This window comes from Paroedura picta, chromosome 10 (genome assembly GCF_049243985.1).
Source record: "Paroedura picta isolate Pp20150507F chromosome 10, Ppicta_v3.0, whole genome shotgun sequence".
Classification (NCBI taxonomy): domain Eukaryota; kingdom Metazoa; phylum Chordata; class Lepidosauria; order Squamata; family Gekkonidae; genus Paroedura; species Paroedura picta.
Genome location: NC_135378.1, coordinates 59,531,699 through 59,545,576, shown reverse-complemented (window position 1 = coordinate 59,545,576; position 13,878 = coordinate 59,531,699). Strand labels below are relative to the sequence as shown.

Sequence of the window (13,878 nt, the reverse complement as noted above, 5' to 3'; positions counted from 1 at the left end):
GCCTAATGTGTCCCTGACAAATGTTCATTCAGCTGCTGCTTGAAGACTGCCAGTGAGGGGGAGCTTACCACCTCCCTAGGCAGCCAATTCTACTGCTGAACTACCTTTTCACCCATAATTTAAATCCATTATTGCTAGTCATAGCCTGTGCTTACAACAGGAGTAGTTCCCTGCCCTCTTCTATGTGACAGTCTTTTAAATACTTAAAGAGAGCAATAATGCCCCCCTTCAACCTCCCATCCTTTGGTTCTCTGTTGTCGGCTATGTTCCATGTGTATCTGCATCCCATGCCTTTGTACCGTGAAAACTTTGTTATCTGGCACTTGATTATTCAGAGCACTTCATTAACTGGCATTTCCCAGAGGGTAAGCGGTCCCCCCACCTTTTACCATAACTTGTGTTGCTCCCAAATTTGCAGCAAGCCAGCTTGCTGCCTCAGGCTGTTGTCGGGCGTCTGGCAGGTGGTACTACCAGCTGATGTCATCCTTTGGTGCTATCTTCCTTATCAGTATGTTTCTAGTTGTGAAAAGCCAGCTTTGCTGGACAGCTCCCAGCCAGCTGGGCTACTTATCCGCTAGCTGTGTAGAACAGTTCTATGGCTCAGAAGGAAGGGGAAGAATTCTGTCAGGCATAGGGGCTGTGAATTGGGTGGCCAAAGGACTCAGGTTTGTTTTCTGCAAATCCTTCTTTATAGGGGGCATGATACAGCAATAAGCTTAATTATCTGGCACATTAGGTTAACCAGCAACCCCCACTCTCCATTACTGCCAGATAACTGCCAGATAAAGTATCAACTGTATTTAGCATATCATGTGACATATTTCGTCATGAAATGTGATGGTATTTAGCATCTAATGTATTTAGCCACCCTGAGCTTCTAGAGCAGGGCAAGAGTATAAATGTACAAGTGACTCTTATATTGTTGAAAGAGCCATGTAGGCAGCCCTGTCCGGGTCCCGGAGGTCCACCCTGTCTGGGTGGTATCTGGATACTGTCCGGGTCAGCAGGCCAATCCGGATGCGCCCGGATTAGGCTGGCCCCTGGAGCGCCAGCCTCCAGGAGCGGGCCAATCCAGATTCGCCCAGCAAACCTGGGCGCTTCCGGATTGGGATGGACCCTGGAGCAGCTGCCTGCAGCACCCACTCCTCCAAGGCCCCCTCAGCCTCACCGATGCTGTGACTGGGTCCACTGCCTGGCAGGGAGGGGCCTCTCCATTGCCCCTGGGCCCATCGAGGCCTCTCGCTGCAACAACAGCCCGGACCCACGGGCAGCTCAGTGCTGTGGCCAGGGGCTTCTCCACCTCCACAAGCCTGGGACACCTGACTCAGGTAGGCTGCACCTACAGTGCAGATAGGGCTAGGAATGAAGAAAATGGGCTTTGAAGCTAGTAAATAAATAATGTATATTGCACAAGACAGATAAATCTCTTTGCTATACCACTGTAGTTTTGGCTGGCTTTGGCATGTTGAATTGGCATATTGATGGAATGTCATTTCTGATGTCTCTAGTAACATTCACTAACTATTACCTTATGTTAATTTGGAAGTATGGCCCTCATTAGCTGACTGCAATAGTAAAGTTAGTGAGCTGCAGCCTCAATGGCTCATGTCGCAGTATTTTTAAATGACATTTATGAAACATAACTGTGGGCCTTTGTGGGGGGGGGGGGGAAAGGAAAAGAAATAGTGGTTGAGCTTGCAGTGCCTGGATGAAGCTCAGCCATGTAGTTATTGGGAAACCTAGCCTGTGTGTCCATTTCCCCTGATTCTAGGTATCCCCTTAAGGAATGATGGTGGTGAGGACTATCAAGTGGCACACCAAGCTTGGGGGCTGTTGGAGTTATACACACTCCCAAGTGGCAGGGGGAAACACACCATGTTGTTTTTCCTCCTGGAATCCAGCTTCCTGCTAATGGAATCAATCATTCCACTTAATATTATTTCGGTGCTATATTGGTTTAGTGCTATAGTATTCAGCTTAGAACATTTTTTAAAAACCCCTCTGGGGAATCACACAGTGAAAAAGAGCAAGGGGGAGAAGGGCCAGCATTGGAAATGACCCTAGTGCTTCAGAGAGGAAGGAAATTCACTGTATGAAGCCCCAATCCATGTATCACTTTACTTGAAATTGGGCAAACAACAAATGACGTCTATTTTAGAATTATGATTTTCTGCCTCTGCTTGTTAAAACACTGTTTGAATGACAGAGAAATACATTTTAAAAAATATTTTCCATTGAGATAGTAAATGAATTGTTTCTATTACTATATGTGGAACTTGTTTAACACAGAATTTATTCTATTAATATGCCTCTAGTGTGAATGCTTTGAATGGTATGCTGGGGTGCAGTAGACTCAGGACTCTGTACAATGCTGCTTTCTAATTGTTCTACTTCAAGGTGTTTCCGTTTTAGCCGTGTAACCTCGTACCAGCCTTTCTGAAGAAGATAATTTTGCTGCAGTCTGCAACCAGCTATGAACAGATGCTCTCCAGATTGTTCTGCAAATGCAGATCGGAATGTTTAACCCAAACCTTTTTTCAAATGTATCTTCAACACTAGCAGGGGAGGATGGTTGCTTAGCGTGTATCAGATGTTTCACAGAGCAGAAACATACCGTTGAATTGATCAAATAAGTGTGAAGAAAAAGGAGCAAACTATAATCTCCACAATGTGAAATATCCTGAAACTTTTGAAGAAGCCTCTCACTAGCACATGCTTTAAAATGTTAAATTAGGCATTTCATCTAGATTTGCCCTCTTGCTCTATCCTTCATCTCAAAGCAATGCACTTGGATATGGCTTCAGACATCTTACTGCACAGCAGGCACAAGATACATTTTCATTCACCACATGGAGTAAATTGATTTTTACTCAGTGTGAAGATGTTACTGTTCCTTTACATCTACAGTAGGAAATAGTACACATCTCAAACTAAGTAAAATTCAATTTACCATAGGCAGGAGGGATGAAAGGAAAATTCTTAGCTTGAATTCTGTTCTACGGTGCAGATAGGGCTAGGAATGAAGAAAAGCGTGGTTCTATTCTTTTAACCATTCTGATCAGCTGACTCCCACACATACTGTATAATTCTACAAACACTTCCTAGAAGTAAGCCCATTTAATAGAACTGAGTAGAATTATGACTAGACCTGTTTAGGATTGTTATCTAGGTACATTTCCAATTGACTTAGAATACTGTTGAGCAATTCTTTTTTTTCTTTTTAATAGGGCTGAGACAAAAACTGTTCAGATAAAAGGCTTTGGGAAAGGAGAATTGAAGTTTTTACCAAACCACTACTCTCCTTAATCTTTTATCCTTTTTATCACCCTTTTGAGGTTTCTAATGGCAGCAAGTACACTTTCTGCTGCCTTTTTCCCTTAAGAAGCCAGAGTAAGGGCAGGAAGCACTGGCTTTAGATATCATCATACACCAAAATGTCATAGAATGTGTGAGGCAAAACTAGGATAAGGCCAAAAGAGAAAATCCTTCCCATCCTTACTTTGGCATCTTCTTATTAAAAATGGGGAAAAAAGATACCTGTAATAGAGGTCTAGGTGGGTTCATGGTAGTGAAAATGAGTTGGTGAATTTTGTATTAACCCATCATTCTGCGACAGGCACCTCCAACTCTTTTGAGCCTGCAAGTACCTTTGGAATAAGGTGGCCAGAAGTCCCACCACAATTCCGCATTTGGGGCATTTGCCCCACATCCCGTGGCATTTTCTAATTGTCCCATGGTATTCTCCAATTATAAAGAAAAAATTATTTAAAGAAATTTTAAAAATGTTTTTGGTCGCGTGCTGTGTGGCAGCCCAGCAGGCAGCCCAGCAGGCAACCTGGGCTCAGGAGGCCCCCACACAGGTGCTCGGGCTCAGGAGGCCCCCATGCAGGTGCCTGGGCTCTGGGATGGGGCTTCCTGGCTGGCTTTGCTGCTGCATGCTCAGGCAGCCTTTTCCTCCGTGCCTTCCTGCCTCCTCCTCGACCCGTTTGTTGGGCTCTTCCCGGGCCGCCACTGTCCTGATGCCAGTTAGGGGGGGGAAGGAGGAGGGAGGGTCTGCCTGCCGCCACCACCACCGTTGCCACCGCCGTCGCCCCACCACTGCCCTTCTGAGGCCAGTCGGGGAGGGAGGGGGGCCCACCTGCCGCTGCTGCCGCAGCACATCCCACCTTGTGGCTCCAGATTTCTGGTCACTTTACTTTGGAATTATAATACAGATTGGCAGGCATAACCATAAACTGATGGCTGAAGGAGGTGGGCAGACCACCAAACACCATGAAGCAAGCTTATGCATAATTGAAAAACACATGAGTTAAAAAAACTCCATTGAACTTTTAAAATGAATATTCTAGCCCTCACCTTGTTCTTTCAATTTGCTAATTTGTAGGTTTGTGGTGCTTTGTGTGGGGAACCATAGAAAAATGCAGTCCTCAGCAGCAGCATCTGCCGGTGCCGTCTGTAGAGTGGCTTTGCTTCAGTCACGGTTCTTGTTGTACTCTCTCAGCTCCACATACCTCACAACACGTCTGTTTTGGAAAGAGGAAGAGAAAGATTGTAAATCATTCTGATACTACTTAGGGTAGAAAAAATACGGATATAAAAACCAACTTCTTCATATAATGCTGTGCCTGAAAGCTCATTTTATGTGATGGCCAGTAGTATCTTTCACTAATTTGTTTCCTCTTCCTGCTCCCTCCATCTGTTGAGTGATAGTACTAAAAATTAAAGCTCTAATAAACTTCAGATCCACCCCCCAAAGAATTTAAACCCTCCCTGATTCTGTTTTTCTATACTTTCTACACTTGCTACAGAAACTGGAGATGCTGGGGATTGTATTGGTATAGCTGAGGCATGGCCAGTGCATGCTCTTCCATTGAGCGACAATCTTTACCTAACTCAAGCACACACTGTTGCTCTTAAAGAAAGACATACTACTGACATATATTAAGCACTACAGTGCAATATACTGGCAAAAGTTTAAATCTCACCTCTTTTATTAGTTGCTGCTTTAAGCAAGCTGGGGATATAGAGGGGTGCCACTCTAATTGAATATTTCCCTATATTTAGTCCTTGATCAAATGTTGATGAGGCTGTGTGATGCCAGGGAAGTAAGCGGACTATTAATTGTTTGTGGTATATTGTCTTTCTGCAGAAAGCTGATGACAAATTTTAAAGCAAGTTATTATTTTTTATTCTGCCATCCCGTCCCCCCCAAATAACTCAAGGTGGTATGTAAAGTTCTTCCAAGCAGGTTGCAGTGAATGAGCGATAGGGTTGTGACTTGAATTGTTACATGGCCACAGTACCACAATTGGTCTCTGACTGATGCTGATTTGAACAAAATCAAGCTCAACAGGGATTTACAGTTGAGTATTTCATCTCCAAGTCCAGCACCTTAGCCATTTTGGCACACAGGAATCCTTAGAAAAATAATAAGTAGGCAGACCCCCTGGAGTATCTCTCAGTTGCATCCTTCTTGAAAGCTGTCCTGTAGATTCATAGATGATGATAATAATTCTAGCAATAACCATCATTTTTTATTATTGCATTTTAGGGAATAAAATATATATTTGTGATTGACAGCAGCAATTTTCTGAAACCCTATTTTGAGTCAAGCATTTGTTATGGTTGAGTGTATTTGCCTTCTTAAGATTCAGCAGCTATCCTTGCAAATGATACAGTAATTCTTAAGAGGTTTACCCCATCAAACATTGTTAAAATGTAAATAAAATAAATAAAATGGATTTTAAAGCCACAGGGTGTCCCTAATAGCTTTTCCTTTTAGACTTGGAGCTCATACGAAGTTGTCTAAACTGCAGATTCTTTATAAGCCTGGAGAAAATGACAGTTGCATTGTATTGTGTCAACTGTGGACCTATTCCTTCCAGGTGAGCACAACCCATCCAGAATGAGTGACACATTAAATCCTGAGTCAAACCTTCAAGTCACCAGCAGTACTTAGTCTTGGCTGCTCACAGCTTCAGTTTATTACCCTGCATCCACTACAAAGTTGCCTTGAGATACCAGATTACTCCCTGAGATAAGCTAGAAGCACAAGATAGAACTGAATGTTAACCTGATATTGGTGACAATCAAGCTCAAAATTCCACAGATGACCTTACTCAGCAGTTTCATGTAGAAGTGAAAGAGTTTAGGCAACAAGATGGGCCTCGAGGAATTCCACAGACCAAAGGCCAAGAGACTGAGCTATGGTTTCCCAGTATCGCCGTCTGAAACCTTCCCTCCAGTTAGGACTGGAACCACCATAAGACAATACCCATTAATCCCAGAACAGAAAGATAGTCTGGAAAGATACCATGATCAATAGTATGAAAAGACACTGAGAAGTCAGAAGAATTAGCATTCTGTCTGTCTCTTGGACGTTTACTGCATGGACACTGTTCCTCTGGGCTGCATCCTGCTGGTTGAGCTGGGGCAGGTTGCCCCATCTCTTCCTGATCCCACATGTGAGAGCATTTGGACTGGTGCACCTTGTCCACCCTGGATTTAGTATTCCTGCATGGAATCCGGGGTGGTGAGGTTCTGCTGTGGCATGGGGTGGGCCTGTTTTTTTCTTAAAAAAAAAATTAACAGTGTGGTATTGCAGTCCACTACAATACCATGTTCATAACCCCGAGCCGGGGTAAAAAACAGAGAGAGGGAAAGAGTCAAAACACAGACTGGATTCAGGAGCCGAGTCAAAGCCAAGCCAAGAGTCAAGGAGCCAAAATATGGTCAGATGACAAGCCAAGGGTCGAAGAGTTAGATTGTGGTCACAAGCCAAACCAAAGTCGGGAACCAGGAGTCACAGGAACAGAGCTTCACCATAGTGAACCAGAACAGGAGTCATCTGGGAAGACAGACAGGGTAACACACACATTGTCAGAAATAGCCAGAGCTGGATAGAGCAGCCCTCAGCCAAAGGGCCTGCACCTGGAGCTAGTCCTCATCAGAGGAAGGAGCTGCAGCTGGACCCCATCTATCTTGACAGCAAGCTGCCAAACATGCTGATCTTCTGACAGCTGTCAAAGTAGTTCACCGTTGCTGCTGCTCTGGTGAATGCCCAGGGCTTGTAGGGGTCTTTGTCTGACGCCAGTGGTGCTGCTCCTGTGGTGAGTCCCCTGAGTTCTGGAGGTCTTGTCCTGGGGTTTGATACAAGCTGGCACAAATGGCTGCATCTCAGTCTGGCTGGGCCCAGGCTGCTCGTCATTTGACAAGTCCGAGGCTGAGTCTCTCAGCTGCTCTGGGAGTGGGTTGAGCAATACCTCTGGACCAGTGTCCCCTGGTGCCAACTCTGGTGGCATAGCAAGTGTGGGCATGACAAACTGGCTCATTAATGGGTGGTTCTCACAAAACAGAGAATAAATGTGGAGATCCTTTCAGGATCAATTTGGGACTGGTGATAATTAGTTTGTTCAGAAATGAATTGGAATTGAGAGTGAACAGCAAAATGGCTAAGTTTGCAGATGACTCCAAATTCAGGTGTCTGAAGCAGAAGAACTGAATAAGAACTGAAGCAGATTGTGAAGTGATCTCTTCCAGAGTGAAATTGCTGGAATTTACTGACACAGGATATAGTGATAGCCTCTGTATCAGTTAGCTTTAAAAAGTTTAGACAAGATTTATGGAGATCTATCAATGAGCTGTGGAATTGTTTAGTATAGTCTGTTCTTATCAGATCTCAGAAGCTAGGCAGGGCTGGTACTTGGATGGAAGGCAACACAAACCACCTCTGTTTAATCACTTGAACTGAAAACCTGTGAACTTATCAGAAGTTGGCTGCAACTTGATGGCATTTTATACCCACACAGCTATCAATAGCTATTAGCCATGATGACTAAATGGAATCTCTGTGTTTAGGGGGAAGCAGCCATCTGAATGTTAAAGCCAGGGAACAAGAAAAGGGAAAGTCTTTGGCCTCCATTACCTGCTTGTCATTGTTCTGAGAGCATCTCGACAGCCACTGTGTAAGGATGTTGGATTAGATGGACTAGTGGTCTGATACAGCACAGCTGTTTTATGTAACCATGTTGTTAATGTGAGCAGAAGCAATAAACTAGAAAGTTCAGAATGTATTCCCCTGTTATTCCTAAACTCTAGATAAAAAAGAAACTGCCTAGTGTTTGAAAACCCCTATTGGTTTTATTTTTTAGCCCCAAGGGGTTATTTGTTTCAGGTAATTTATTCTTATTTGTATCTGCTAATTTTTTTATATTTTTGGTGAATCAAGCTCAGTATGCCACAGATCTGATATGCAGAGATTGAAACAGTAATTACCAAGTCACTGTATGGAGCCTTGTGAGATGATGTCCTTACTGTGCGGCATTCTGTTTTGTCAATAAGCTTACATCAATACTTGGCAGGTCATTTCAGCAGCTTTAATGCTTCAGAATATGAAATATTCAGAACTCTTAATACCAAATTGGAGCTGCTTTGCATTAGCAATTGACAAATCCTATTTTGAAAGCATGCATGCACATAAGGATCAAACCCAGCTTTTAACATTTACATTTTTTTCCAGTGGGGAAGTGTCTGATCCACTTCTAATTTACCTGTTGTTGACTTTCAGAGGTTTCTTTTTCTTAATCTAGTGAAGTGAATAGTCTCTCCATTGGAGAAGCAATTAACAAAATCCCTTACTGGAAAGTACGAAACATCTGTTATAAAAGCATAAAAGGTTAACCTAAATCCCACCACACAAAGTCATAAAAGCACAAATCAGCATGGATAAATTACTTGGAGGCTCTGTAAGGTTAAGGTGGAGAATGTGTGTGTATGTGTAACAACAGAACTCTGAACAGAACAGAATTCTGGAATAACAATTAATTTCTCTGATGGAGAAAAACAAAAAAGGTATATGATGACACAGGTGCATGATTTGACAATTGTGTGTGCCTCTACCAATGCTAAAAAGCAAATGTCACAGAATCATTTAATTTCTGCAATACTCATATGGATCTGAATGTCACAGTGCAATCCTAAACAGAGTTATATCCTTCTAAATCAGCTAGTTTAAAAGGTGTAGCTCTGTTATTTAACCTCCTTTAATGGGGTAAATTTTTCAAATAGATTATCACAGATCATTTAAATCATACTGTATGAGTAAAGTGAACAAGATTATATTTCCTTTGTTTGTAGGAAAGGTTTTGTAATCAGCAAATGAACCTCACTGTATTGGCACTGTGAATAGTATCTTTTTGTTTGTTTAGTGGCACATTCCTTTTGAAGAAGAAGAGTTGGTTCTTATATGCCGCTTTTCCCTACCCAAAGGAGGCTCAAAGCGGCTTACAGTCGCCTTCCCATTCCTCTCCCCACAACAGACACCCTGTGGGGTGGGTGAGGCTGAGAGAGCCCTGATATTCCTGCTCGGTCAAAACAGTTTTATCAGTGCTGTGGCGAGCCCAAGGTCACCCAGCTGGTTGCATGTGGGGGAGTGCAGAATCGAACCCGGCATGCCAGATTAGAAGTCCGCACTCCTAACCACTACACCAAACTGAGTTATACATCTTTTAAGTTTCTGGGTACTGTTGCTTGACAATGGGTACAACCGAGTTTCTGTTAAATCCCATTAATTTCAAAGGGAGGATTAATGGGTGATCATGCAATCAGCAGAATCTGAAAATAGCATAACAATAATAGTCTAGAAAATCAAATAGCATATATATTCTCTAGGCTCTTCCGCACATTGGACATTGTAGCGTGAAGCCTGCTGTACTGCAAAGCACGAGAAATAATCACGACTCACCGGCACGCCACACTTCTCAATATGTCTCACATGTTTCTGTCCGCTTTTCCTGCTTTAGTCTTGTTGCACTTTGGCCTTCCTACCAGTGTCAATAACTTTGGCCAGCAAATCCCTTCCCGGCATGGTTGATTGACCGATGAACTTTTGGCAGTTGCTGTTTTTAATTTAAAAAAAAAAGACTTATTCGTTTAAATGTCTATCCGAATCATCACAGAAGCACAGACAATCTCAGCTGAGGCTGAATTTTGTTGCTCCAGGCTGTTTTTAAAAAGCACTTCCTGTTCCCCAGAAGAAGGGAGAGGGAGGCGGGTGCAAGGGAGGGACATTGGAGGTGGAGGTAGCTCTTCTTCACCTCCAGACCTTTCTTTGGCTGGTGGCCTGCTGGTTTTCCACTGGGGGAAAGCACTTTTAGTTTGGTGAATCCACCTTATGTGATTCCACAAATTGCACTTTAAAATGGTGGATGTAGGGAGCAATTTGCTGCCCAGATGTGGGAGGTTGGCGATATCATGCAGAGTGGCCGGAATATAGCATCTTCACAAGGTAAACATTTCACTATATTTATTATGTACAGAAAAGCCCTCTGTGATGGTTTCATTGATCAAATTGCAAATGACACTAAATTGGGTGGGATGACCCCAGAAGAAAGAACTACTATTCAAGGAGATCAAGATAGACTGGAAAATTGGGCCATAGCCAACAACATGAGTAATAAAAATATGATGCATAAATATAAGATGGGGGGGGGACAACTGGCTTGATAGTATTGCATGTGAAAGGGACTTAGGAGTGCTGATGGACAATAAGTTGAATATGAGTCAACAGTGTGATCTGGCAGTTAAGAAGGCTAATTCAATATTAGGCTACATTGCTAGGAGTACAGAATCTAGAGCAAGGGTTTTTTTTTTTTAATGCTACTCTATTTCACTTCATTTGGAATATTGTGTCCAGTTCTGGATGCTGCAGGTCAAGAAGGATATTGACAAGTTGAACTGTGTTCAGATGAGGGTGACTAGGATACTTGAGGGGTTGGAATCCATGCTTTATGAGGCAAGATTGAGGGAGTTGGGTATATGTAGCTTGGAAAAGAGAAGGGCAAGGGGTGATATGATAGCTGTGCTTAATTACGTAAAAGGTAGACATGTTTAAGAGGGGGCCAACTTGCTTATAGCAGCTTTAGAGGCAAGGACTAGTACCAATGGGTTCAGATTACAGGAAAGAAGGTTGAACTTAAATATTAGGAAGCATCTTCTGACCCTGAAGGGCCTGTTCTTAGATGGAATGTGCTACATTGAAAGATGGTGAAGTCTCCTTCATTGGAAGTTTTTCGGAGGAGATTGTGTGAGCACCTGTCAGAAGAGTGTGTTTTTTATGTCTTGGGCTGGACTGGATAGGGGTCTCTTCCAGCTCTGTGTGATTCTGTGAAGAATGCTGATTTGACATATAATATCAGGTCCAGATCCCCCCCCCCAAAAAAAAAACCTTCCAAGATGCAAACTGTGTTCTGAAGTGTAAGTTTAAATGAATAATAGACTTGAGTAGCAAGAATGACATACAATAATAAGTTATATACAGGGTGGCTAAAGTTACTGGATGCCAAGAGAGACACTAGAAGCTTCCATGGTATTAGAGCATTTAAACAAACAATACAAAATGAATCTAGGGATCTCATTTAATATTTTATTTTGTGCCTGAATGTTTATGTGAGAACGCTATTTTTAAAGGGAGCTAACGTGTGTTTTGAAGACATATAAGAGATACTGAGGATGTAAAAGTACCATTGTTTTAGAAAACATCCTGTTTTCCTACACTATGAATTGTACACTTTTGCTGCCATCCTAAGGGAGTTACACCCATCTAAGGCCAACACAGTCATGATGACTTAGATGGCTTAGAAGGGTGTAACTCTGCTGAGGATTGCACTGCTTGTGTCTCATTGACCTTTCTTGTATGACTTTTTTTTTGTGTATTTACTATTATTCTGCACACATCAATTATCAGCAGAGAAAAATGTCAAGACAAACTATGGAAAGAATGACGATTGCTCTTATTCCTCATTCACCTTTGCATACAGCCAGATTGTAATGGCTGACTCAAACGACATTCAGCAGGCAATCTGTGTGTGAACCTGCTGCTAAATAGCAGGCTTTCCAAAGCAAATCACAGAGATGCTGAGTGTAGCTGAAAACACTATGTTAAGCATCATTAAAACTTGGGTCGTCTTTGTGCCTTATTAAAAATTGCTTGCCTTTCCATAATAAAACATTTCTCTGTGATGGTTTCAATTTGTGTTCCAACAATACAAGCAAAATGCTTCTCTATTTAGCATCCCACTAGAGAACTATTGTAACTGTCATCCTGCAATACAAGGTGCAGAATCCAAACAGCATTCTTTGCAATAACATCCATTCAGCAAATGAGAAATGTTTGGTGTGCACACATCTTAGCTCATCTTTTACAATTGGTTTTCCCTAGCTGTAAAATATGTTTTTCAATAAATGGGCTATATTTCTGTGGCTTGGTTTGAGAAACAACATTGTGTTATTTTTTCCAATATGTAAAATGCTTGAACTGGAGAAACTTGGGGATTTTCTACACCATCAGTGTACTTTATGTAAAAAAAACACATTGGTTTTCAAGTTGTCATGCAGAAGGGTTGCCAGCTTCCAAGTGGGGTTTGGAGTTCCCTGGGAGTTACAGTTGATTTCCAGACTATAGAATTGGAGGAATTCGTAGCAGGATGGACTCTGTGGCCTTACATCTGTGCTGACAGAGAATCATAGACCCATAGAGTTGGAAGGGGTCATACAGGCCATCTAGTCCAACTCCCTGCTCAGTGCAGGATCAACCTAAAGCATCCTTGATAAGGATCTGTCCAGCTACTACTTAAAGGCTGCCAATGAGGGGGAGCTCACCATCTCCTTAAGCAGCCTACTCCAGTCTACTCTGAAGTATTCAGTTTATAAAATATGTTTCTTTCCATATTCTTCCCTCCTCAGTCATTGCCCCCAATTGTGCTGTGGCTTTCCTTGATTGCTTTCAGGTAGGGCTTCCATTGGGGCTCACTGTAGTGGCTCCAGTCCTTGGCAGAACTTGCACTAGCTGCAGCTATAGAACTAGTGGGGGAGAGAGATGTAGGGTAGACAATAGCAGAATGACAGCGTTCCTGTTGGCAGCAGTGGATAGGATCCACAGTAATGACTTTAAACTATGTGTAGAACAGCTAGATAACAGGATTTTTTTTTCATAGTCAGAGTAGTTCAGCAGTAAAATAGACTGCAATGGGAATCCTACCAAGAAGGAGTAGAGCAGAAGAAGCCCTACAGCTGCAGAAATGACAAGTAAAGACTTAGCCTAGGGCTTCTTTGCTATTAGGGTGTGAAGGGGTTTCTGACAGGCTGTACAGGCAGATGTTTGATAGGGGTTATTTATGCTATACACATGCACAATACCTTTATTGGTTAAGTTCAAAGAAAACTGAGATAAAATTGTAATTTTTAAATTTGAGAACTGTATTTATGCTATATGAAAACTATAATGCATTTATGCAATACTGACACGTTATATGATGTAGACATTCTGAAGTAGGAACATACTCAACACCTCCCTACCTCAAATGCCGGTTATTTAAAGATTTTATCTGATACAATCTGACACAAAATTATTTATAATATGACCCTTAAAGCATTGACATCAGCCAATAGGAGACACAAGTCATGTACACATTCAGAGGACATGATTTTTAGTGGAACCTGTATGTGGTTGAGTCTGAGGATTTGCAGTGATCCTCTACTATGACTTAATTTATGTTCTGGAACCCTGATTCAATTTCTAGACTGTAGGCAATGCCTATGATCTAGCATAATTGATCCGAACACATAAGAAGGTTTTCCATTGCTATCAATAGAGGAGACAGTGGGCCATAATCTTGTGGATTTTCTGCTCCAAAAACTGGCAGTAGGAATGCTATACATATGCATGACTTCAGATCACAGGCACTGAGTGGGAAATAAATCTCATTAATTTCATGGGACTTCCATACACATAACTGTGCTCTGGATGGTAATGATATTCCCATACCTACTTCTGTTTTCTATAGCAAAACCCCAACATAATATCCAATATATTACACTGGT

General features: G+C 42.3%; 1 long non-coding RNA gene across 1 annotated transcript in view; it reads left to right on the top strand.

Annotated features, from left to right (window-relative positions):
• The window catches only part of LOC143819806 (uncharacterized), a 286,700-nt gene that overhangs the window by 71,476 nt on the left and 201,346 nt on the right, over positions 1-13,878 (top strand). The gene's annotated exons all lie outside the window — the stretch shown is intronic.